Here is a 26,543-nt window from a genome sequence, read left to right as displayed (position 1 = left end):
GATCCAGGGAACTACAGGTCTGTCAGCCTGACTGCAGTGCTAGGGAAGGTTTTGAAAGAGATCATCTTGAGTGCCATCATGCGGCACATACAGGACAACCAAAGGATCAGACCCAGCCATCATAAAGGAAAGGCAGGTCCTGCTTGACAAATGTGACTGCTTTCTGTGACAGTAGACTTCAGCAAAGCCTTTGATTCTGTCTCCCATATCATTCTTCTGGAGAAACTGTCTGCTCATGGCTCGGATGGGTATATGCTTTGCTGGGTAAAAAACGGGCTGGATGGCCAGGCCCAGAGAGTGGTGGTGATCAGAGTTACATCCAGTTAGCAGCCAGTCACTAGTGTGTTCCCCAGGGGTCAGTGTTGGGGTCAGTCCTGTTTAATGTCTTTATTGACAATCTGGACAAGGGGATCGAGTGCAGCCTCAGTCAGCTCACAGATTACTCCAAGTTGGGTGGGAGTGTTCCTGCCAGAGGGCAGAAAGGCTCTGCAGAGGGAGCTGGACAGACTGGATCAGTGGGCCAAGGCCAATGGTATGAGGTTCATCAAGGCCAAGTGCTGGGTCTTGCACTTGGGTCACAACAATCCCATACAATACTACACAGCTGGAGAAGAGTGGCTGCCCAGTGGAAAAAGATCTTAGTGGCTGACATTGGGCTGAAGGTGAGCCAAGTGGCCAAGAAGGACAGTGGCATCCCGGTTTGTGTCAATAACAGTGTGGGCAGCAGGACCAGGGAAGCGATTGTCCCCCTGTATTCGGCACTGGTGAGGCTGCACCTCGACTCTTGTATTCAGTTTTGGATCCCTCACTACAAAAGGGACACTGAGGTGCTGGAACATGTCAGAGATGGGCAAGGAAGCTGGTGAAGGGTCTGGAGCACAAGTTTTATGAGGAGAGCCTGAGGGAGCTGCAGTTGTTGAGTCTGGAGAAAAGGAGGCTCAGGGAGGGTCTTATTGCTCTCTACAATCACCTGAAAGGAGATTGAAACTAGGGGGGGGGGTCAGTCTCTTCTCCCGGGTAACAAGTGGCAGGACCAGAGGAAATAGCCTCAAGTTGCTCCAGCGGAGGTTTAGAATGGATATTAGGAATATGTTTTTCATGGAAAGGGTTGTCAAACATCGGAACAGGCTGGTCAGGGAAGTGGTGGATTTCCATCCCTGGAAATGTCCAAAAGGCAGTGGATATGACCCTTGGGGATATGGTTTGCTGGTAAACACAGTGGTGCTGGGCCAATGGTTGGACTCGGTCTTGGAGATCTTTTCCAACCTTACTGGTTCTATAGTTCTATAAAAGAAAAGGAGGACAGAAACATGTCGAAATATCACATTCTTTGGTCATTACTTTAAAAAGCAGTTTATTCATAAAGATGTCCCCTACAAAGCGATGCATGAGTAATTTCACTGTAGACAGTTAGGTTTGTTTAGCCTAAAGCATCAGTGACAGAAAGAAACAAAGAAGTGTGAGTTTTCTCATCTTCTATTGAGTTTTCAGTAACATTTTTGAAAAGAGAAGCAACCTCAGTTTTAGCTGCAGATAAAAATCTCTATTTTTAAAATCTGACAGAACAGTTCTCTTGTAACTTCCTCTCCCTGTGGTTTCTGAGGGACAACATCTTGTTGTACAGCTTCAAACTGCTTTTTTCAACCCTTGTTTCCTACCACAAATGTTCAAGGTTGCATTTTCAGGAATGCCATTACTCTTGGGATCCAAGTAATTTGTTTTAGCCTCGTCTGTCTGTTTACACATTGTAAGTCCCAAATGGTTCTGACATCAATATCTAACCCTTTGTTCACCATCTTGTGCAGAACTGCAACCCACAGGGTTTAATATATTTACCATGAAGATTGTGTCAGGCAAGAACATTGAAAGCCAGCTTTACTGATTCTCTGAATATAAGAATAAATTTTTTAAATAACAGAATTAGGCTTTTCCAGAAAATTCTCTGTAGATAAAAATCCAAATAGTTCACATTTGGAAACCTAACTCCTAGGAAGAGGCAGAATTTTTTTCCCCTAAAACCACAAAACCCATTATTCACACTTTCCAGAAGCCAGCTGAGGACAAGAGCCATGTACTACCTTCTATGAATGCCATCCTTATGTGGTTAAATCTCACCAAATGCCAAATTGTTCGTGCCATGAGACAGATAAATGTCTGAAAGAGCAGAGCTTTCAATAATGAGCACTATATCTGTCTGAAGGAAGAAACCCCTCTATATTCTTAGCCAAAGTCCCTTTGCTAAGGGACACTGCCTTCTGTCTTTGCTTTGTACTGATCTCTGCCAGAGTATTGATCTAAATTTTCTGGCTTGCCCCACTACATAAGCTGCTTCTTAAAGCTCACATTAGCATTTTAGTAAAAAATACATCATTTCTTAATTGATAATATCCAGCAATTAGAGTTCTACATTTCAGTTTAATTTCATTATTTCTGTCAAATTATCTGAAAGAGTTAATAAGGTTTAAATATTTTAAATAAAATATGAGCCATTAATTATCTGCCTTATTTTATACTGGAAATTATGCATCCAATTACAATAGAAAATTATCTACCAGCGTATCTGAGTCACTCTCCATGATGTTATTGTAGTTAGCAACAGCCTTACTGGGACTGTCCAGGGAATAAGAAATGCTAATGACATTGTCTGGCTCTCATAGTACTTTACAAAAATAAAAAGCTAGTGTATGTAACCTATTTAAATCCAGCATAATAGAACCTCATGAACAGAAGTTTAGAAAAATCCAAATGTGGTCTTTGCTATTTAAAGAATCTTGGAGACATCCAAGCAAGAATAATCTTTTTAAAATGTGTGTTTGCTTTTTCAAGCTCTTCTGATTGCTTTGGCATGCTGGGAAGTAATAGAATTGTAACCACTGCAACGAAGCTTTCTTGAACAGAAACTGACATTCCTGACAAGTTGTTTTGATCTTTTTTCTTCCTAATGTCCAATAGATTTGAACATAAATATGTAATTCACTGCAGAAAAAAATGAAAGTTCTCAGACCTTTTATAAGTCTAGTCTGGAACTGATGGGCTAATGGAATTTATTTTTCCTTAAACAAAAGAAGAAATCATATCTTACACATCATCTGCCATTCAAACCAATATTTTCTTTGCCCAGTCTCAACTAAAGCAGACAAAATTCTTAATATGACTAATTTTCCTTGATAGCCTACCTGCTATTTTCCAGCATTTTCCATGGGAGAGAAGCAGTGAGGAAGATTTTAATTGCAATATGCTATGGTTTGCATGTCAACAATGAGCAGGACAGCCTATTTTTTCCTCAGTAAGAGTTGTGAAAATTACTAGATACATGCAGCAGCTGCTTCTGGATCTGAGGAAAGGGTCTCAACAGAATATACCCAAAAAGTCTTCTGGAATTGAGACACAGAGTAGAGGTAAAAAATGTAATAAATAGAGGAGGTAATGAGGAGGCTATAGCTAACTCATGCTAAAAATGAACCTTACAGGTTCTCAATTCCTATACCATGCTTCAGATATGAGCTATATGTTTCTTTTCCTGGGAGCTGAGGATCTGCTGGAAACCTGCTAGTGGTGAAGACTACACAGGCACTTCTGAATGTATGGCAGAGGACCACATTTACATATTATATTCAATTATTACATGAGAATATATCACAGGAAAACAGAAACAGGTCAGTTTGCTGTGATCTGTGTCATAAAGTTCTTCACAGTATTCCAAATGCTTTTTACAATATTTCATCCAATTCTCTGTGCAGTATTTTAATTTTAAGAAATCCTAGGGTTCTCCCTGATTGGATATTGTCTGGAAATTAGCTACTCATGGGTTCTTTCCAAAGTTTTAATTACATATCCTACGGATTTATTGAAAGTCCTGAAAGAAAGTTTTAGCCATTGCACACATAACAGCTACATGTTACAGAGCCTCACTGCTCATCTAGTACTTTCTCTAGTCTCCAAAAAATGCAAACAACCCAGTGACAATTGCGTCTCAATGCTATTTAATGTCATTAAACATCAGTGCCTAAATCCATGAGAAGAAAAGGTCTCCCACACAACCTCTACATAGAAGTCAACTTGGCTTTCTAAGACTTAATACACTGTGCTTGAAAAGAACAAACATATATATTCTAAAATATTTTCGTTATTAAAAAAACTCTACCTTCAATCATGATCCACAACCAGTATAACCAGAAAACGATTTCCCTCAATTGCTGCAGAATTATTGTCTCCTTAAGAATCTTTTACTTCTTACCTACATTGGGAGTTGCCTGGGTAGCTTCAGGAATTCAGGATGTAGGACAGACATGCATGAGTAATCCACAAACCCACTGTCAATGAGTCACTTGGACATGGCTTTTTATTTCCCAGCAAACTGACTACGGCCACAGTGCTGCCTCAAGCCTGTTCCAAGCATTAACACATCACTATCTAACCTAAAATGCAAAGTATACACAAAGAGATTGTCATCTCCTTTTCCTTCAAGGAAACATTGTTCTTGCCCCTCTTTGAGTTTCAGGCTTGTCACTGTTGAACACTCTGTTGGCCAGCCCTGAACTCCAGCTAAAAGAGCCAGGTTGAGCTCATCCAGACATCTGTGTGTCTCTCTGCTCCACCTCCCAGTATGCTTGACTTTGAGATGATGTTTGATCAGCAAGAAGCCAGCTAGCACCCAGATGGGTCTCACAGCTCAGGCTCTGCTCCAGCTCAGAGCATCTGTTCTGCTCCAGATGAGCTGTCCCTCAAAGCAGAACAGCTGTACTCCTCTGATAGTCATTTCAACTAAAGTGCCTGCCCAGACACACTACAAGCCAAACCAGCAGTGAATAACAGAGGCAACTATAACACAGCATTTCATCTCAACTCCTTCTTGTCACATGTTTCTGACATATACATGCCTCAAAAGAATTGGCCTCAGGCTATGTTATGGGATTCAGGTCCCATTTCAGGTTGTGTCTATACTCACTGTACACAAACAGTAGGCTCTCAAGGCTTCTCTCAGAAATGTGTATGTCACAAAATGTCTGTTTACTCCCACAGATCCAAGAGAAGCTTCCCCATCAAAGTGAGAGAACACATAAATAGAAATAAAATGCTATATCAGGCTTCAGAGCACCTTCATTGAAGAAGTGGGCAGGAGGCAGCAGATTCCTTCCTGCTGCTTCTCCAACATGTCCCACTACATTCTTGATTAATGTACAGCAGTCCTACAGAAGGGACATCAGGCCACATCTAGTGATCAGAGGAAAATACAATACTCCAACATCAAAACACATCAGGAAATATTTTGCTGACCTTTGTATTCAAAAGCACTAAGGACTTGTAGAATTAAACTTTGAAAGCCTAGATTTACTCTCTGCTCCTCTTCAGCCACTCTGAAGTCATAACTACCAACACTAGAGAAATAACTACCAACTTTAAAGGATTAAAAAGTCATGAACTTAGCCCTGTAACTGTTGAATGATAGTCACTATTCAAGTGAAGCAGATCACGTGCATGAAGATTTTCATGTGTGCACATTTTGCAGAATCACAATTTATTGAGTGAGACATCCCAGTGAATAAGTATCTCCTGTTAAAATCCTTTTAGCAGCTGCGTGAATGGATGTTAGCATGATTGGAAGACAATTCCTCCATGAGTTATCTTCATTGTTCTGCAAAATAGAAATGCTATTACAAGAAGGGATAGTGGAAGATAGTGGAAACAAACAATTAGATGTAGAGTTGCAGGTGATATGCCTGGATATTTGGATATCTTTCTAGAGGGTGAATCATGATTACTGTCGCCTTCCTGAGGGAAAAGGTGATTCTTGCAGAACAATTATAAATGCAAGAATCTTACAGTAACTGTTTATTTTACTACTGTGATTCCTCATGTGTTTTGAAAATACCCAGTGTTCAGCTCAGTTATATACATTTCCCCTTAGATGGCAATCTTCAAGATTTCAGAGAAAGAGGTGGTTTTTGAAGTCTGTGCTTACAGACATGAAATACGTTTTGCCGCACAGCCCTTCCTTAGCTGTGTTGCTTAATTTCAGGGCTCAATGCTGCTATTACCAATGAAGTTGCATATTGTATCTACTTTAATAAAACCAAGTACATTCTTCTGGAGTGGAGATATTTAAGCACATCAAAATTATCTAGTGTCCTTGGTCTCATTATACCAACATGGCTCCCTTAGGCCCCGAAACAATGAGAAGAAATAAGGCATAATGTCTGATATTCCCATGAGCTGATCCTGCTCATACAGCACCCCTATCCCTGCCTATCCCACTGTAAACCTGAGAGAACTGCACTAAGAACAGTGGGGCTAGACTGCCACTATTCCATCTATAAGGTTAATTAAGAACTTACATTATAATAAAGAAGACTATATATGTGCCTTATCCATAGGCATTTTGCTTTTCTCATAATACCTAATACAATTTACACAAATATGTTTTGTGCTGTAGACAAATAAATGTTGCTGTTTCTGACCCAGAGTTCCATGATAAAAAAAAATTATCAAAAGAGTTATCCACTGCACACCAGTTTTGACATACTGCAGCTGACAGCATGTTAATTGCCTTCAGTTCCTCTACTGGTAAATTTAGTCACTTATTTTCATTGCTATACATAAGGATCTTCAATAATAATCACAAATCCTTGAAACTCTCAAGGCTTCCCCATTTTTATTTTTTATACATGAAAATATTAATGATATCCATAAATACCATAAAGTAGAACCCTGAGTAAAGTATAATTTTTGAAAAAAATTTTTTTTAATTAGTAGATTTCCAAGGAGACTTCAAAGAAATTTATTGAACAGAATATTTCCAAACACTGCAGCCATTGGCTTACATTTGGATCAAAGTACTCTCAGGTTGCACAAACCTAACACTGCGCTCAACAATATTTCTAAATGTGGTATCAAATTTAAATAAGAACTAATTTTTTTGCTTGGAAGCTTGGCATTACCTGGTAAAAGCAAACTGCATCTTCAGTGCACATATCCAGCACTGTGCACGAGGCAAAATAAGCAGTTTTCTGTGGAAGCCAAAGAAAGCTGATTTGTGTCCTAAATTTTCTACCTGGGCTTTGAAAAGGACAAATTCTTTCACCTGGATAAACTATGATTGGTACAAGATTGAATCAGCAGGAGAAATGGCTTTAAATACATTAATATGAATAAAAAGTTCAATTATTTTATTATTGCTACTTAAAACATTAGCCATCCTACCATGCCATCAGGTCACTGTATATTATCTACCATTTTCTTGTTTAATATGCAATTTTTATGTCAGGTGGATGTAAAAAAATAAGCAGTGATAATATTATTTCATTCTAGCTGAGGAAGCCTTGGTTCACTCTTTGAAGCGCTGTAGTATGTTGAAGTAAAAGGTAAACTTCTTATGATTTTAAAGGTGACAGATTTTAGTCCAACACAGAGGACATGGGAAGTAATTCTTTTCCAGTATAACTACAGGACAGAAATATACTCTCCAGGAATAATTAGAGAACACTTACGCTCAAAGTCAATTTGGTCTCATTAATCTGTTTTTGTATATGAATTTATCACTTAAAATAATAAACCACAATAAATAATAGTAGTTTTGAACATTCAACATTTTTTTTTGTTCTACAGTATGTAAGAAGTGAGTGAGAAAAAGAGAGGGAAGAAGCTAAAAATTACCATGGATGTAACACCCGAGAGGGAAGGGAAGGCCAAATCAATCCAGCACTTAGATGCTCTAAAGTGACTTCAAAGTGGAGAGGGAATTATGCCCTATTAGGTTTATTTAACATTATGAAAATGCTCTAAAATGTACTAAAAGAACCACAGGGAAATTCATCTTTGGCATCACACCTATAAAAATGAACCATATGGCCCCTAAGAATGATAACACTTAGAACAATAATGCAGACACAAAGTAGAAAGGAAAGAGATGAAAAATGGAGTAGAGGAGGTTTAGCTAATATCCATTTAACATCAGAATGTCGAGGGTAATTTGTTAAAGTATTGCAAGTCCTGGGCTTCCATTCAAGTGTGAGAGTTGATGATAGCTGAGCTAGCCAAGAGACTGTACTGGCAACATAGGATTAGACTGTTTCCAGAAGAGCACAATCTGTAGGACCATATACCATGTGATTTCCCTTCCTCGACTTAAAAGCCCCCTACCTGAATAGGACAGGCTCACATTCAAAACAAAATCTTTTGCAAGCCACCCTTAAGTTCAGCATCAACTGCTGTTCTAATATAAGGGTTTCATGTAAGCTTAGCCACTTCTATCAGCTCTCCTATGTTCTCCTTCTTCTATAAGAACAATATAAGCTTGTATATCGAATAATGGTTTGTTCTTAGGCTTCACCTGGTTGTAGTCCACCTTCATAACTGGATTTCACACACCCCTCCACTCCCACAGTTAAAATAGGAAATAATTCAGGACAGTCCTTTGTCCTGTTTCATCCAGCAGACCAAATGACATCATTACAATAACTTCACTGCTATTTATCCAACTCCATCTATTCTATCAAAGCTGTCAGCTTAGCTGTTGTAGCAATGTCTGTCTTGAACTGGTATCTTTTAGGCTAAAAGTCTCAGCTGGAGTGAAGCATTTTAACAACAAGAATCAAAACTCAGCTCAGTTGGTTAGAGTACAGTGCTAATAACACCAAGGTCAAGGGTTCAGTCCCCATACAGGCCATTCATTGAAGAGTTGGACTCAATGATCCTTGTGGGTCCCTTCCAACTCAGACTATTCTGTGACTCTTTGATTCTTTTTCATGTAAGAATAGCCATCATGATTACATTAGTTCAGGAGCATTTGTTCTTCTCTAGCCCACTTTGATCACCTCCTTTGGTCCTTCCACTAAACAACTCCTAGAAAGTTTGACACATTCCTACAATTGTCTTAAAACAGACACTTTTTTACTGGGAAAGGGATAAGACACTAGAACAGTTTCCTCAAAGAGGTTGTGGATGCCCCATTCCTGGCAATGTTCAAGGCCAGGTTGGATGGGACTCTGAGCATCTTGGTTTAGTGGAAGGTTGTTCCCCTTCCAGAGCAGGCCAGTGGAACTAGATGATCTTTGAGATCACTTCCAACCCAAACCATTCTGTGATTCTATTATTTTACTTATTTCCTAATTCTCTACGTTTACTTCCCAAGAGCATGATCCATTACCTTTTAGGCAATTACTCTGTTCAGTTTGCATGGCATTTTAGGAAGAGTTATTTTGATTGATTCCTCTTCAAGGGCTTCAGGGCAGGGTCAGTGGGAAATCACTCTCCTTTGACTGTCTTCAGGAATTAGTTGATGTGGGATCCTCTGTTTCCTCTGACCAGTGTAGCAGCATTCCCCACCCATCATTGTTTCTCCCATCCTTAACTAGGTTTTCGTGTTTAAGCCTTTAGTCAGACATCCTAAAAACTCCTGTTTGCAAATGAGAGGCAACACAGTTATCACTGCATTTTGACTTTTATATCTTGAAGATGCTTTTCCAGTTAACTTCCTTTTAGTCTAATGACCTCCAAAGTCACTGATTTTCTGACAAATTGGTCCTAGTCCTTTTTTATTTCTACAAGAAACTCTGCAGAATTTTCCATCAGAAGAACATAGCAATGGATGGAAATTTAAAAAAAAAAAAAAAATTTTTTCAGACCAATGTAATTTTATTACAGTCTATTCTACTGACTTATGAACTTGTCACAGCTGATAATTTTTTGATTCACAAGTTACAATGGATTCATTTCTGCCCCACATATCAGGCTGAAAAAAATAGTATGTAATTATATACTGCCAATGAAGTCCAAAACGTATCCAGAGAGACTAATGACACTGGGCAAAATAGCTTTGAATAGACATATTCTGAGATATATCTTTTAAAATATACAGCTTTGTCACACTGTAGAAAAGCAGAAATAGTATGAAAGTCAGACTACAGTTTAGACTTTGTTGCTCTAGGTTTCCAGCAAACCTTTTAAAAAAGTGGTAAGGCTAAATTATAAGCTGTGTTTTTTTGAAAAAAAAAAAAAAAAAAAAAAGCAATTAATACATAAAATGGAAAATACAGAGTGCAGATAAACAAGAGAAGAGGTTAATCTCTATTCTCCTACAAAGTTTATTAAGTAAGTAAGGAAAATAATGTCTTTTGACTTATACTTACATTTAAAAAAAAAAAGCTTTTTCCTTGTTCCACTACTTTCTACATCTCTCTTTCTCTCTACCTTTTAAGCCCTTCTCCAGTTTATATTAAGTATTCTTTTGCGCTTTTTTCTGCCAACACCTTCTTCCCCCATTCTCACATTATGTAATTTTTCCATCTCCTTTTCCTACACTGCATAGCTAAATATATAGTGGAACAAGCAGGACTCTTCTCCCTCATATATCTCATGATGGTGGAACACTTGATTCCATAAAGTGTCATGCAATATATGGAAAGAAAACTGGAAAAATAGAGTAAGTGAACCATAGAATTATTTAGGTTGGAAAAGACCTCTAAGTTAATTGAGTCCAACCATTAACCCAGCATTACCAAGTCCACCACTAAGCAGTGTCACTAAGTGCCCTATCTATGCATCTTTTAAATAGTAAAAAACAATCACCAATACCCAAACAATCACCAAATCCAAGTGTCTGATGACATCCTTCCTCATGCCTTTCCTGATAGTATCTTCAAAAGTAATTTTCTGAAGCACTTGCTCTCTTGTAATTGTCTTTGCTTCCTTAGAGTTGGGGTTTAGCACAGCAAAAAGTTTTTCAACGTTATCCCAAATGCTGAACGGAAGCTGTATCATCCTTTATAACTTCAGTGCAAACTGTTCTATATCCCCTGCCAGTGGGAAACACTTTGAGATTTTCTTCAGGTTGAGGACACTTTCTTTTTTTTTTTTCCGGAAATCCTTTTATTATCAACTCAGAATGACTGGTTTCCCTATCTGTGAAATCTCTGTGAGAGTACTTCCTGTCTTTGGTGAACTTTCAGATGAAAAACACCAAATTTGTAAAGCAGCAGTGACATATTTTCTCTAAGTCTCCCTTCCTCTACTATCCATTTGCATACCAGTCCAGTTCTTCTTTTCTGAAACAAGAGCAGATTACAGAAGAGAAGCACATGCACACACAAGGAAACAATTTTATTAGTTTCCAGGGATACCATAAAATCCTGTCATTTCCCCACTCATCTTTAGAAACAGGTAAGAACATACAGAATTGCTCTAGAAATAGATTAAGAAGGGCACACATCCTACTAGATATTTTCTATAGTTTTTTCTAGGATGCCTACTATGTCAAAATCATTCAACATCAGAACTGACCATGTGCTGACTATTGTAATCCATGAGCCTGTTTATCCATTCTCCCAAATAATCAACAGATTTTCAGTTCAGACCAACCTGTATGACTATGTATCCTATCTCCACCCAGAAAAGCTCAAACAATTTCATGAGTAAGTCCTGTCTCAAACCCTTGTCTTACGTGTGTTCTCCATAACTCTGACAATACTGAATTTGAAAACACGAGGATTCAGTTTTGCAGCTACGCTGAAGAGAAATGCTTTCTGCATTGCTATAGTTGGCACCACTGTTGGAGATACAGCCTCTTGTGTTTCTTACTTTTACATTTCTCTACTGCCATTTCCATTCTGAGGTGTCAGTATGGTTTTGTTTATAGACTTTAATAGCATCAGTAAAGGTTTAGTGTCCCAAAAGCCTTTAGTTACCATGTTCAACACTGTGAACTTAATGTCACCCATTAATTGTGGACTTGTCTTGAATTTGTCCTTGTAGCATTTCACTGGCCTCCCTCATGTCTTAAGATCATGAAAAATAGTTTTGGCAATCTGTCACTTGACATATGTACCAGCACAGTGAGCAGATGGCCTAACCTGGATGAGCCTGCTGGAACATTATTTTTATGCTGATTACTTAACAGCACCCTAAGATTTTACTGCTCAGGATTTTGTTCTGCCAGCAATAGACAATGCAGCAGCACACTTTGTTTATTATCAGTAAGGTAGAGAGGTAAATCCTTTTAAAAGGCAAGCTTCTAGCTACAGAGCATTAGATTTTACTCTGATCTAGGACGCTGGCATTACTTGCTTCGAGGGCATTACCTTCCAAAATTAACTTATCGTCTCCTGGCAACCAAATTGCTCTTGCTAGAATGCCAAAAAGCCTTCTGCAGTGACCCGACAGAGGAGGTAATGCTAATTCTCTTTATTTACATCTTGAATTAAGGCCAGTGGAAATACTGTAACTACTTCCTCTTTTTTTTTTTTTTTTTTTTTTTTTTTTGGCAAAGCGTATTGTTGAAAGTGTTACACAGTTTCTACTGTATTGTAACACAGAGAAAGATCTCTTCCTCTGGCTTTGTATCAAATGATATGATGTAATATGTCTAATTGTATATATTCCTAACGGTATTAAGCTTGCCAGCACCTGCTACAACACAGGATAAGCCTTGTTGTTAACCCACTTGCTTTCAAACTGGCATTCAGTGTTATGTTCAGATTCTCTTTATTCAGTACCCACAGATGTTGTGATCACCCCACTGATCAGAATCTCCAATCTATTGGTAAGAAAGCACATCAGATGTCTAGTAGACCTGGAAGGCCAGATAAAGATGATGATGATGGCAGGCAGATAATACCAGAAGAGAAGGAGGACAACAGAAAGAGGAAATCATCCTTGTTGATTCTCTTGACAATGTTTTTGAAACATTTCTCAATTTTTGGTTGGTCATTTTTGATAGCACTCTGTGTTGTGTTCTAACCAGAAGCAGCTGCAGTATTAAATAGGCAAATGCTATTGAAGCCTTTCTGCTGCTGTATAAAGTCTTAGAGAACAAATCAAACTGATGAATATGTCAGTAGGGTTTACTTACATAATTTTGTTTCATTGTCAAGAATAAGACTTCTGTCTTTTTAATAACCTCACAGTCCTGTGTCTTGAATGTTTCTCTTGTGTTGGTAAAAAGAGGGGAATTGCAAAATTTCTTCTACAACAAAAACTTAAAACACGGGTACACTTACACACACACACAAAATGCACAAAACCCTAAGAAGTTAATATATGGATAAAAGCCAGAATTACCAGAACTTAGCAAACAGTTACCTAATTTTCTGAGAACAGCTCTGTAGAACTCACACCCTGAGGCTATGCCATAGATCACAGCAGCCAGAGATAAGGTGCTATGGATCAGAATAAAATTTTCAGTATCAATATTAAACTTCTCTCTGTTTATCTGTCATGTATAAAAATAGCTGTAGCTCCCAGGGCTGACTTAATAGCTCTGTCAAAGGACCGTTCGCACTTTCCAACAATGTTATTAATATAAAAGACATTAAATTCTATTGCTAAGTAACTGCATGTACATCATCTGAAAACATAACACCTCAGTGATAGAGCAGATAAACATCAAAATACATAGCAGAGTGTGATAGAACTAAGCATATGATTTAACAAGTATTTCCCATAAAGGAAAATCTACAAAAAGGCCCAGAAGGATATCTGTATAACTTGTCATGAGTTCACTATGAAAACCCAGTCTCTAGTGCTGAACTTCCTTTGCTTTTGCAGTAAGCAAATGTACTGACAGAACACAGGCAAATCCTGACCTTTGAAAAACCAATTCTTTTTAGGAGTCTATATATTGACTATAAACTTCAGCATATTTGAAAATATTAGTTTGCAATGTAAGTAGGAAATCATAGTCTTGCTAACCTTGATGAATTCCTTGGGAATCCAATTTGAAGCACTAAGGACAGCTTCAAGGATCAGTTTGCACATAAAAAATTTGAAGCTTTAATATTATGTTTACTTTAACAGAGTTGTCATTAAGCACAATCGAGGTACAGACATTGTTACTTGATTAGTATGTCCTATGAGGATCACCCAAATTCCAGTTTGGAACTCCCTTCATAGTACACAAAGGCACTATTCAGGTCTCAGTGAGTCTGTACATCCACTCAGCCAGGGTCAGAAACACAAACAGGCTTCTATTCTAACTGTGTGGCTATGAGCAGGAACAGGAGGAAACAGTTGTTAGGGTAGCACGAAATGTCAAAATGGCCCTTCCCTATCCCCTCTGAGGGAAAGGGAGTAGCTCACCAGTCACACCATGCTGACTTAGAATAGTCAGTAAAAAAAAGTTACTGAGAGAGCCATTGCTGAGTACAGTTTAAAATATGACATACTTCTTGATGTGTTGTTCACATGACTATGCTGCAAGAGATATCTTCTGCTGCAGTGCTACCTGACGTTGTCTCTCCCCCAGGGACCTCAGCCAGCACGCCAGGTAACACCACACAGCATGAGGAATGAAGTGAAATGCCTGAGCAGGCAGGCATGGATATAATGCAGTCATGCCACAGTGGGAAACTCAGGAGCCCATCCAGGCCAGGAGCTTCCCAGCAGTCTGCCTGTGTTCCAGTAACACCACACAAGGTGAGTCTGGGCTCAGGCTGAGGACTTCCATTTAAAATACTGCATAGAAACAGAACGTGCTTTATTTCCCTAACAACTTTCCCACCAAGGCAGCCATAAAGTTGGATGACCTAATATGCTTGTTTTTCCCATTTGTCAGGTTCCCCAAATTCACTTCTATATGCAAAAGTGCCACTCAGAAACAGATTAACCACTTGAGCACCATATCTTTGGAAATCCACATGAAGCCATTCAAAAGAAAAGCTGTACTAATTCTTTATTAGTAGTTAAAAGTGAATCTGGAGAGATGAACACTACAACCATTCATTACCTGCAATTGTCAAGGTAACAGCTGCCCAGAAGATTGCCTTTCATCACAAATACTACAAACACTACATGTGTTAGTCAGCTGGCTACTCACCAGTCCTTTCCTTCTTGGTGCTCTTCCCAGGATAGTTATTCTATTAGCTTTCCAAGAGCAATATAGTACTAGCCCCAAATCAGGAGGGATTTTTTTAATTGTATGTTTATCTATTATTTATTTATTTATCTTTCAGTAGGCATATATGTACTACCAACTCACCTCTCCCTTTCCTCATCCAGAATGGTTAATTTCTCTTCTAAGACAAATATATCACCACTCTAATTTTATTTCTGTGAAAATACATTGCTTATCTTTATCTTGAGAAATTTTAATGAACTACTTTCATAATTTCAAAACATCTGCCTCTTTCTTTCCCCCCCAGCCCCCTACACTGTATAGCTCTAAAAGAGGGCATTAGATCTTCTTTTAAAGCAGAACAGATTTTCCCCAAGAAAGAATTTCTGGCACTAAGAAATTTGACTTGCTCTAAGGATTTTCTAAGCGTCTTACAGGGCATAGTCCTGAAGACTGAACAGAGATTTAGAGGCAATTGCCTTGGAAACGATGAACTCATTTCTGTATAAATATTAAAAGGACACCTCTGGTTCACAGACTTTGATGTGCATAATAGAAAATCATTCACCAGACATATTGGTAGTTGGGGTGAACTCTGCTGACAAAAAAATAAGCAGTGTCTAGGAACTTCAGTGCATTTGTTATAGGCATCTGAAAGCTTACTATTTTTCCTCTATTTTATTTCTTTCCTGTAAGGATCCTCTGTAATCTTGAACAGCCCTGTCATTTTGTGCCTTAAAAATTGCCAGCACTAATCAATGATGAAATCCAGCCTCCCTATCATCTTGCTTCTTGATACAGTGCCTCAAAAGAACTCATTAGACTGGATCTATATACAATATCATCCAATGTCAGTCACAAAATAAAGGAACAACATTTTTTTTCTAAGAATACAGGCAGGAAAAATACATTAACTTCTGTAAGACAGAACAAAAGGTGCTAAAGGAGTATTTTTGACAAGAAAATTCCAATCATGGGAAATATCAACCTTGGCATATACAGCATTTTTTTCTTCTTCTAGACAAGTTTCACACAGTAATTGCTCTTTTCAACACCCAACCGAGAAAAGTAAATGTTCAGGAGATTCTGGCATTTAGTCTTGTTGCCATTTCACACTTGGACCATCCTGTGTAAGCTGAAATACTGTATTCACCTGGCAGTCACTGGCAGTTACTGGTTTCAGAGTAAAAAATTACATGATTAATATCAGGGTCCCAAGGTAAAAACTTCCACTGAATGTTTGAAAATATCTCATGTAAACCCATTAAATAATCATAGCCAAAAATGGACTGTCTCTCATATACTTTAGATGCAAAACAGTGCTGTCAAAGTTTCTTCTGTTTTTCCTGTCTATACCAATGAAAACAAAAGCTGAACCTGCAAGAATACGTTTTTATTATTATTTTTAAACTAATTGCTTGATGAGCTCTAATAGATTGGACAGAACTCATTTCTCTTTCCTGCTACTCAGGCTTCACAATCATCACACTCACATGAGTTTATGCAAAAGAAGGCAACAATTACAATGTCCATAATATGCATAAAATTAATTAATCTGATTTATAATTTATCATATCAATGTGATAATTCTGAAATACGGACTTGAAAGGATAATGCTTTTATCTGAGGATATAAATGACTTGTTTGTAAAACAGTATTAAGTAAACCTAAGTGACATACTGACAACTTTTTGAAAATCATGTCAGATTCTTATTAATTAAATCTGAGGATACCACATCAATACTTCTAATGCTTAAAACTATTTCTAGAAGATAATTAATAATCTCAGCTTTTAATCTGATGTTAAAGAACAAATCTTGAAGAAGCTGGATGAATTTCAGACTCCAAGAGAAAGGATAGAGAATGTTTTAGGTGTCTTTAAGATAAATCTACTTGGGAAATTAACCTTCGTAGCCTAGTTCACCATCCTGTAGTAACTATTCCATGTGGATTACCTTGAAGTACACTAAACAGAGACTACCTCACGCAATGGCATTTTTAAATTACTTATTCTCAGAGTTAACACTTTCAGTTATTTACTCTCAGAGTTAATATTGTTCCAACAGGAATGCAACCTATGAATACAGCATCCAAACCAGCCTGCTGTGCTGAGGTATGTATGGGCTTATAATGCTGGGCTCTGATTTTAGCAAGAAACAGCTCATTTACTACCTCATAAATCATTATAAGAGGACCTTCCATTTTCAAGACAGCCTTCATTGTTAAAGAGATATTCAGACAGTGCAGTTATGAGTCCTGCATAATCCCCTAGCTAAATAATTTTCCATTCCTTTTATGCTATCTTATCATGAAGACAAAATACTTCTTCATTTCCTTCTTTAGAAATAGCATCCCTATGCTCACAGCTGTTTTATCTGGAGCACTGAGGAGAAAAAAGGAACCAATTCCTTATCATCAAATTTACATGACTTCAGAATATGCCTCTGGGTGATGCATCTAACAAGACAAGGACAAGAAGTATAGTATCATCCTTCACAGGACATCCCTCATTAAGTTGGTTGAAATAAATCAAGTACCCAGATGAGCTTAGCACAAGACAGTGCCCCTTTAAAACTGTAAAATAGGTGCCTAGCCATAAATGTGGTCTTCATTGCATTAGCTTGCAGTCTCTGAACAGGTCTAAGTCTGGAAGTTTCTTTCTATGTAGTAGGTACTATAAACTCACAAGCTACAATTACCACAGAAAAGAAGTTATGATGACAGAGGGCACAGTCACATATTATTGAAAGCAAAATAGGGATTAGAGGGGAGGAAATGAGGGCTGCACAATCACATCACCTAGGAGCTGAGCTTTTTTGTAAATCCTGTCTGTAGTGCTACATATTTACACTGTATTCTCCCACCAAGTACATTTTCTATTTACAAAAAAAGAAAAGTCAAAGGTGGAGAATAAAAAAAAGGATTGCTTTAAAAATCGCTGTAATATTAGCTACCAAAAAAGAGAGCTCTAAGTGAGTTCTCACAACTAGGCATGACCCCCGGGTCAGGTGATGCATCAAGGGAGATTTAACAGCAGAGATGTGAGTAAAACTTGGAAAGGAAGTTGGAGGAAAACTCTCCTAAGGATTAAAGATAGCATATCAGGAGGTACAAACCCAGGAACACTGAAAAAGGAGATGAAATAAGCCCACCAACTATGAGGAAATTCAGTCCTGTGTGATTACCCTGATTAGAGTAGGGATGATGTGTGCACCACAGAGAATGAACGTCTTCACCTGAGTCCCAGGATCTGCCTAGCCTGGTATCAGATTTTCTGTTTTCAGTCCCTGCACAAATAATCATAACCTCTCTGTTTCTGCCCTATGGAGACATTAAGTCACCAACACAAGAACTTATTTACCTATCCCGAAAAACAACAAGAATGTTGTTGGGAGATTTGAAAATTTTTAGATAATGTAAGCATGCTTTAGCCTGAGCTAACAAACTGTTTTGTATGGCCTTGCTGGAGACTTTTAAACAATACTGAGAGTATTTCCATGGATGCAAGACCTTAAAAAAGGAACACATTCATAGAATTAACAGGTTGTGACAGTAAGGACATGAAATGACAAATGCATATACAACAATATCTTATTAACTGTTATTCACAGTCAACCATTTTACCATTATTGCTTATTTATTATAACTACTTTTGAATTAATATATATTTGCTTCCTTTTTCTAATCTTTATGAACACTGTACTGCCCATCTTAAATTGAATTTTCTATCACAGTGATTTTAGATATTTCCTGTAACTAAAGAAAAAGAGCACATGGAATGCAATCCTAACAGCCCTGCTTATTTCAGAGGAAGGACAACATTTTACCTTTGTCAGAATGACAATTCCCAAACCACTAGTTCAGCCTTAAAGAGCAGGGAGTGGATGACAACTCCAACTCCATCTGCTGTCAAGCCGCCCAGGTTGGTTGACAGCTGAATGATGGACAAAGGATACAATATGCAAGCAAGGACCTCATGCAAACCTTACAGAATCTATGTAGATCAGTCTTGGTAAGCAACTTGACAATTGCACAAGTATACGATTTCCTTCCTCTCTACTCTGGACATAAAAAAAGGAAATTATGTGATGCCAAAGATGCTAAAAACACATAAGCAATTCCATTGTTCAGTTTCCTGCTACATGTACAACTCTGGCCATTCTGAGCTTACAATTCTCCCTAAAAGAGCTGTGACTACATATTTTTTGTTTATACTGAGATTGATTTTTATATAAAGACATATTATTAAATCTCTAAACTGGGAGAGGAGTTAGTAAGAAAAAAATAGTTCTCATTTGGTTGTTATTATTACAGAAACAAAAGTTTGCTGACTTTCTCTTCTTTATAGTAAGAATCAGGTATACTATTACCATTCTCAACTCCATTGGAAATTTTACCAGTGAAAGAATGCTGCAATGTCTAAGGAAACATCTTTGTGATTCCATATATCAAGAATTATTTCATTCTGAAATGTGAATCCCCTAAAAGATTCTATGAAGTTTGCAGGTCACTGGTGATGGAAAGGATAAACAGAAGTGACATTAGACACACACACATTTTTACCAAGGTACTCTCTAATATATTATCAGATTGTAAATTAGTAACTTGCTGTTATTAAAATCCTAGTCCACAAAAGCAAAGTAAATTTTATAAGCTTAATAACATCTTTCTACTGCTATTTATAACTTCATAGTAATAGTGGCCTCTCATATGATACATAAACATTAGCTGACATTAATGGCCTTTTGAAATGTCCTTTCTGATACTCCTAACAGTCTTGTAGACTATTGTTCCCTAATAGCTTAGATTACCATAGAAGCCAAAGGCCCCAATTAAGATCAAGAGCCCTTTTGTGCTAGGCACAGAGCAAACATATTCTGTTCTGCAGAATGTATAAGCTAAAAAATGAGAGATGCTTGATGAGGGTTGAAACATGAAAGATATAACTCAACATTTACAAATCATTACTGGTATGTTAAAAGATTGCAAAATATTCATATCTGCTCCTTTAGCTGTCGTAATTCATTAAAGCAGAAACATTTAAAAACTAAACTTGTTCTTGTCCTATGTAATATTGGTTCATTTGGTTTTCTTCCATTTGATCAAAGAAGATAAACAGTTTATCTCATTTTTGCTTTGGCACAATGCTATTCTGTCTAAAGCATGACAGCAGAAAAATCAGTTTCTTTAAGACATTTTCATCAAAAATAAAGAGTCCTCTGGGAAAATATTTATATACATGAAAGAGCAATGAGCCCAAAGTGACTACTTTATGACAATGATGAAAGGTAAGACATCTTTTGCTGAAAAAAACATTTTGCTGAATCAGGATCTTAATTGTATTATGCCAATCTATTATCAACTTAATCCCCAAATGCCAGCTAGTTCCATGTACCTTTTTCTTTCTATTAGTGCAAACTTACAATGACCCCAGATTGCCCAAATCACTATACCAGACGATTGTTTGTGGGCTGAGGCAAGAATCTGATCAATGAACAGATCCAGATCTGAATACTTTGGGGTTTTTTATTTGCGAGGTTATTTTTGACTTTGGTCAGCTCACCTGTTTTATGAAAAATAAATTATGAATTATATTCTTCAACAGATTTATGAATCTATAGTATAAACAATATACTGATAGTACATAAACACTTCCTCGGTAATCACTCTGGGTGGCTGCAATATTAAGCATTTACTTCCATAACAGATTTCCAATTTCTGTATTATTTAAACATCACTTTCACTTTTTTAGGCACTCAAAAGGTGAATTGCAGTTTTTAATAATGTTTAATGAATAAGAAATTTCTCTAAGGAGGGTAGTGTCATTTCTAAACTATTTTTATTCACTGAAATGAGCCAGAAATTTCCATTTTTCCTTGGTAACCAAACCTGCAATTATTTTATTTTAAAATAATAAGATTTTCAAGGTTTCATAATCTTAAAATAATTAATACGCCATCTACATATTATGTATGTGGGCTGTAATGATGTAATAATAACCACACAAAGTTAATCCTTTATAATTAATAATAATTAATCACATACTATTAATTAATAAAATAATAAAATTTGGTGATCTTACTACAATACTAATTTCTTGTGAGTGAATGAGGCTCCTTTATATGGAATGGTGGTGGTCTGACTGGTGGTACTGAGCAGCTGCCCCTGCAGGGCTCTGGAGGATGCTCTGGCACCTGGACTGCCATATCTATTATGATCAGTCCGAGCTCCAGCCTTGCACAGGCCAAGGCCACTCACTCCCAAAGCCACAGCAGAGTGGCTCAGATGGCAAATCACCAGCACTCGTGGCAGGGCTGGTGGAGGGGGAATTATTATCCACCAGCTGAAGAATAACCACTATTGGGCCATTAATATCTGAATACACGAAGTCACCACGTGGTGCTGAGCCATGAGCTGGTAGTAGTGCTTGGGTCACAGAACATTCATTTTTACATATCCATCTTGTTCCAGAAATGGGTCAGTTTGACACCAGGAAATCTTATTACATCTCTCATCTGAATCCGTGGCACAAGCAGCTTTGTCAGTGAATTCACTGCCATCACAGTGGAGGTGTGTGAAGCAATATACTATCAGGGTACACCCTGTCTGGGCTCTCAAACATCAAAGCCTTCAAGCCAAACCATATACCTAAATGCACCAAGAAAAGCAAGAAGATACATTTCCAATTGTAATCACAGAAAGTAATACTCCCATTATTTCCCACACCCTCAGTAATCACTGCAAGTACATACAATAGAGAAGCTCCTTGTCCAAGTGCTTCCACAGCAATCTTCCCAGGACACATGTGGGCATGCCAACAGTCCAGCATCAAACACAGGAGCACAACCTCAGCAGTCACAGCTCCGATGATGAAGATGACATCCAACAACACAACAGAGCACACCTAAATGTCTAGTACCGCAGCTCTGAGCAGTATCTTGGTGTGCTATATACCAGTACAGTAAAGGTACCCTCGACTCTTCCCTGCCTTAAAGGCCAACTGGCACTGAATGACCCTCTGTTACTTAGGTCTCACACTCTACAAAAATGTAGAAAATCAACAAGGGTAAGAAAGCAAAGCAGCAGTTTGGAAAGAGAAAATGAGGAGAGCAGTCCTCAATGCTGAAAGTGATGGCTGCTTTCCAGAGGTATCATGGCAAGTTGGAGAAAGGGTATGGCAAGACCTCAAGGAGTTCAACAAAGGCAAATGGCAAGTTTCTCACCTGCAGAGGAGTATTTCACACAGTCGAAAACATAGGTACATGTCAAGGAGCTGAGAATAACCAAGCCAAGTCAGGCCTCTCTGAGCCAAGACAGGCCTCAATATAATGCTGCTAATCATCACAGCAAAGTAAAGGGAAATGGTAAGTCAAGATTGGCTTTGATGTAACTTTCCTAACCCTGTGCAAACATATTTGTCATTGTGGCAAGATAAGGACAAACCAAATGGCTGGTCACAAATGCGAGACCTCAGTATGGGAAATGCTGAACTAAAATAAATCAATTTAACAAATTTCTAATTGCAGGCCATTAATAAGAAGAATCCAGTGAGTAAGAGAGTATGGGCACCTGGTGCATGTAATGATGTTTTCAGCTATGCTGTGTGGATCACTGAGATAGGTGCTAGAAGACCTGGCATTCTAGGTAGAGTCATTTATGAGGCAGATCATCAGTACCATACATATACAGGCCTGGAAAGCACCTTAAGGACTAGATACACTTGAAGAAATACCAGGTGGGTGCTCTCATAGGAAAACTAAAGATGTTCACATGACTAATATATTTGGAGAGCTGGGGAACTTGGCCTTAAAAGCACTGACAAGGCTATATGACTAAGGAACAGGGTAGCTGTGCATTTAATTTACCAGAAATAAATTCAATTCAAGTAAGTTTCCACCAAAGGAAATAGTCATGAGAACAATCTTGCTGAAAAGAAGTTGTATTTTCATATTGTTACTATTTCATGAAGGCCAGTCTTCCTTTATTTTCCTGGATTTCCTTGTCCAGCATTCCTACCTTAGTGTCAGTTAATTCCAATTTACTATACTGCCTGAGTTATCTCAGACATCTGCATTTCCCTCCACTCTATGCAGTGTGCCAACACTGATGAAAAGGCAGCACTTGTGTGGAGGAAGGAGCAAAGGAATCTTCCAACATCTGAGACTGCTAATGAGACTAACAAATAGCAAAGTTTATGTAGGCAGTTTAGTGAAGCAGACTTTTCTAAAAACATTTGGTTTGGATCCAACCTTTGCTAAGAGCAACTAGATGCAATTGTCACTCAGTGGCTCTTCTTGTAATCCAGTTATTGAAAGGCACTGAGGCTAGGTGAGTTATTTCCAAAGTGCAGGGTTCCGAGTCATGCAGGATGCTGCCACACTAGTCTAACTAGCTGTGATGGTTTGACCCTGGCTGGATGCCAGGTGCACAAACCTGCTGTATCACTTTTCTCCTCCGCTGAACAGAGGAGAGAAAATATAACAAAAGGCTTGTGAGTTGAGATAAGGACAGGGAGAGATCACTCACCAATTACTGTCATGGGAAAAAAATCCTCCACTTGGGGAAATTAATTGAATTTATTATCAATCAAAATCAGAGCAGGATAATGAGAATTAAAACAAAATCTTAAAAAAAACAAAACAAAAACAAAAAAACACCACCACCACAACAACAAAAAAACAAACACCACCACAACAAAAACAACAACAAACCAAACCAAACAAACAAACACCTTCCCCCTGCCCCCACTCCTACAGGCTTAACTTTATTCCAGATTCTCTATCTCCTCCCCCACAACTGCTCAGGGAGACAGGGAATGGGGATTATGGTCATTTCATCAGATGTTGTTTCTGCCACTGCTTTCTCCTCAGGGAGAGGAGTCCTTCACCTGCTCCATGGTCGCTCCTGGGGGATACAGTCTTCCACAAACTTCTCCAGCATGATTTCTTCCCATGGGCTGCAGCTGTTCACAAACTGCTCCAGTGTGGGTCCCTTTCCATGGAGTGCAGTCCTTCAAGAAGGCATGGGTCTCCTCCCTGGGCTGCAGATGGATCTCTGCACACCCACAGACCTCCATGGGCTGCAGGGTGACAGCCTGCTTCACCACAGTCTTCACCACAGGCTGCAGAGGAAACACAGCTCCGGCACCTGAAGCATCTCCTGCCCTCCTTCTGCACTGACCTTGGTGCTGCAGAGCTGTTTCTCTCACATGTTCTCACTCCTCTCTTCTCTGGCTATAATTACTTCTCTGCAATAACTTTTTTTCCTTCTCAAGTACATTATCACAGAGGTGTTTCTGATGGGCTCAGCCTTTGCCAGCAGCGGGTCCATCTTAGAGCCAACTGGCATTGGCTCTGTCGGACACGGGGAAGCTTTCAGCAGGACACCTGCGTAGCCCTGACCCGCTACCAAAACTTGGCCACACAAACCCACAAAGCCTTTTTGGACGATCTCTGAAAAGATCTAGGACAAGCAGAAGGAAAGTGTTCTAAAGTCTAAGCTGACTGTCACAGGAGAGATAAGACATGAAAAATGGGAAAAATTTTGTGGGATTCTAGATGGTGGATCTTTCATTCCTTAAAGCCATTTCACTGGATTGTACTCGAGCCTTAATGGCCATTGTGTTACTTTGGTTTGCATCTTAAATCCAATTTTTTTCTGACAATTCATGGTACTTCTATTTGTACTGGGTTAAAAGAAAGCCTATATTCTGCACTGGTAAAAAATCTATTCATTTCTGAGAAAGTCTTACTAAACTGATAGACAGTTGCAGTTCATAATAGCTCACACCTCTCATTGTCTTACTATTTCATGGAGCTTTACTATTTCATAAATATGGAACAGCTGTTGTTTCTAGATCCGATTAAAGAATGTCACATGAGTCTCAGAAAGAGGGAGAGATAACACAACCAGGCATCTCTCTTTAGAAAAATTGACCCATACTATCAAAAAGTTACATGAGTCATTTCAAAGAAACTCTGCTTCAGAAACAAATAGTATTATTCGCATTTTCATTCTGGGTTAAATTTTTGAACCTAGGTTTATGTCACTTCACAATGGCAAAATTTTGCAAAGTTGCTATATTTGCCATAACACAGAAGATTAAAATTCTACCCAGGACCATATAAAATAAACATAAGACAACTTTGTTGAATTATTGATTTAAAAAAAAAATAAAATTTAAAGCAACAATCTTTGTGGGCTACTGGTTATAGAAAGTGGGAATAGAGGATAAGACTTAATAAGCAGATTCTTCTCATCTTTTTCATTTGAATAACTCCAGTAGCCAGTAAGTCGTCATTTAGAGATAGTTTTCAAAGACACAACTACATGAAAAAGCTGGGTGGGACTGTAGCATCCAGGCAATATCCTGGATTCAAGAAGTACAAATTAAGTTCCATTTGTATCACATTTATTGTGGTGACCACGTGCATGTTATTTGCGCTGTTCAGTACCTAATGTATAACAAACCCCACAAGCACTGTGACAAGGAAAATATATTAATGAGGGTAAGAAATTGAGGAAAAAGCCATACAGAAGCTGATGGCTGTGTGGCACATACCTATCACTAATGTCTTTGAAAAGCTCTTTTTACAGACAAAATTCATGCTTCGAATACAATAATAATGTGTTACCTTAACAAATGTTACTAAACCTCATTAAATACAAGAAATATACTAATTACCTGGATATTATGGGTCCACACAAGTTTGAACAACTGACATAATATAAAACCTGAGTTTGTGACATTTAAATTAGAGAATGACGAAACAGAAATTGCCAAAGTGACAAAATTAGTCTCTATTCATCTAAAATGAGATAATATTAGTCCCTACAGAGCTGCTTTTCTGCCCAAATTCACTTTTGTGAACTGACATGGACGGAACTGTGCAGCTCTTCTAATGTGAAACCTGACAAAGTTAGCCCTATTTCCTTCTTCTGATTACCTAATCCCTTGTTCATGGACTCCCTGAGCTCTGAAAAGGTGTAGACTGATTGTGATGTCATGTGTCTAAGGGCAAAATACATTCTCAGGTCCCAGACACTGGGTGCATTTGGGTTCTGTTGTAAAGCTACTTCTCATTTCTACAATTAGCGTTCCTGACACCAGAAATATATTACAAAAATACATATAAATTTACAAGAATTTTATTCAAGATAATGATATAGAAGTATGAAAGGGGGCTTCTGTCACTGAATGCAGATATATATAAATATAAATGATCATTTAAAAATATGGTCTCTGAGTAAGTAATTCTGTGGTTGCTCTAAGCATGAGGAAGCTGATCTCTCCTGCAGCTTGTCAAAACAAGAGTGAATACTGACCATCTCAGTACATTTAAACAGCATAAATGAATAAACATGTGAAGGGAATGGGCTGAGCTGCAGAATATGCATTATTCATGCAGCTAACAACACTTACTCATGCTTAGTATAAACTGAAACCTGAAGTGCAAATCTAGGACACTGAGAAGATTTTCAGTCATGCTGAGTTATATTTAAATTCAATCTATGCCAGAAATTCTGAGTTCATTTCATGTTTTCACATCAGCACTGAAGCATTTCACACTTTCTTTCACTGGCTACACTTTGGGAAACATAAATTATGAATGTAGCAGTTTTTGCAAATGAATGGTAATAAATGCTAGGTGGATTTAATTTGAGATGCAGTGGACATGAAATTAAGTGAAATGTATAGCACTGTTGATTAGTTTAATTC

At 38.1% G+C, this 26,543-nt stretch overlaps 1 protein-coding gene across 5 annotated transcripts in view; it reads right to left on the bottom strand.

The window, feature by feature from the left end:
- TRMT9B (tRNA methyltransferase 9B (putative)) overlaps window positions 1-26,543 on the bottom strand; it is a 92,261-nt gene that overhangs the window by 31,334 nt on the left and 34,384 nt on the right. Inside the window, exon 1 of one of the 5 annotated variants that reach the window (XM_027885533.1) lies at window positions 18,010-18,028. The exons of 3 other annotated variants lie outside the window; for them this stretch is intronic. The gene's annotated coding sequence lies outside the window, so the exon portion shown is untranslated. Of the gene's footprint in view, window positions 1-12,492; window positions 12,510-18,009; window positions 18,029-26,543 lie in introns of those variants that run through there. One more of the 5 variants, XM_027885534.1, reaches the window with a different exon arrangement.

This window comes from Empidonax traillii, unplaced genomic scaffold, assembly GCF_003031625.1.
Source record: "Empidonax traillii isolate 1590-97213 ecotype Southwest subspecies unplaced genomic scaffold, ASM303162v1 scaffold167:size2001844, whole genome shotgun sequence".
Taxonomy (NCBI): domain Eukaryota; kingdom Metazoa; phylum Chordata; class Aves; order Passeriformes; family Tyrannidae; genus Empidonax; species Empidonax traillii.
This window is presented reverse-complemented; position numbering and strand designations above follow the sequence as displayed.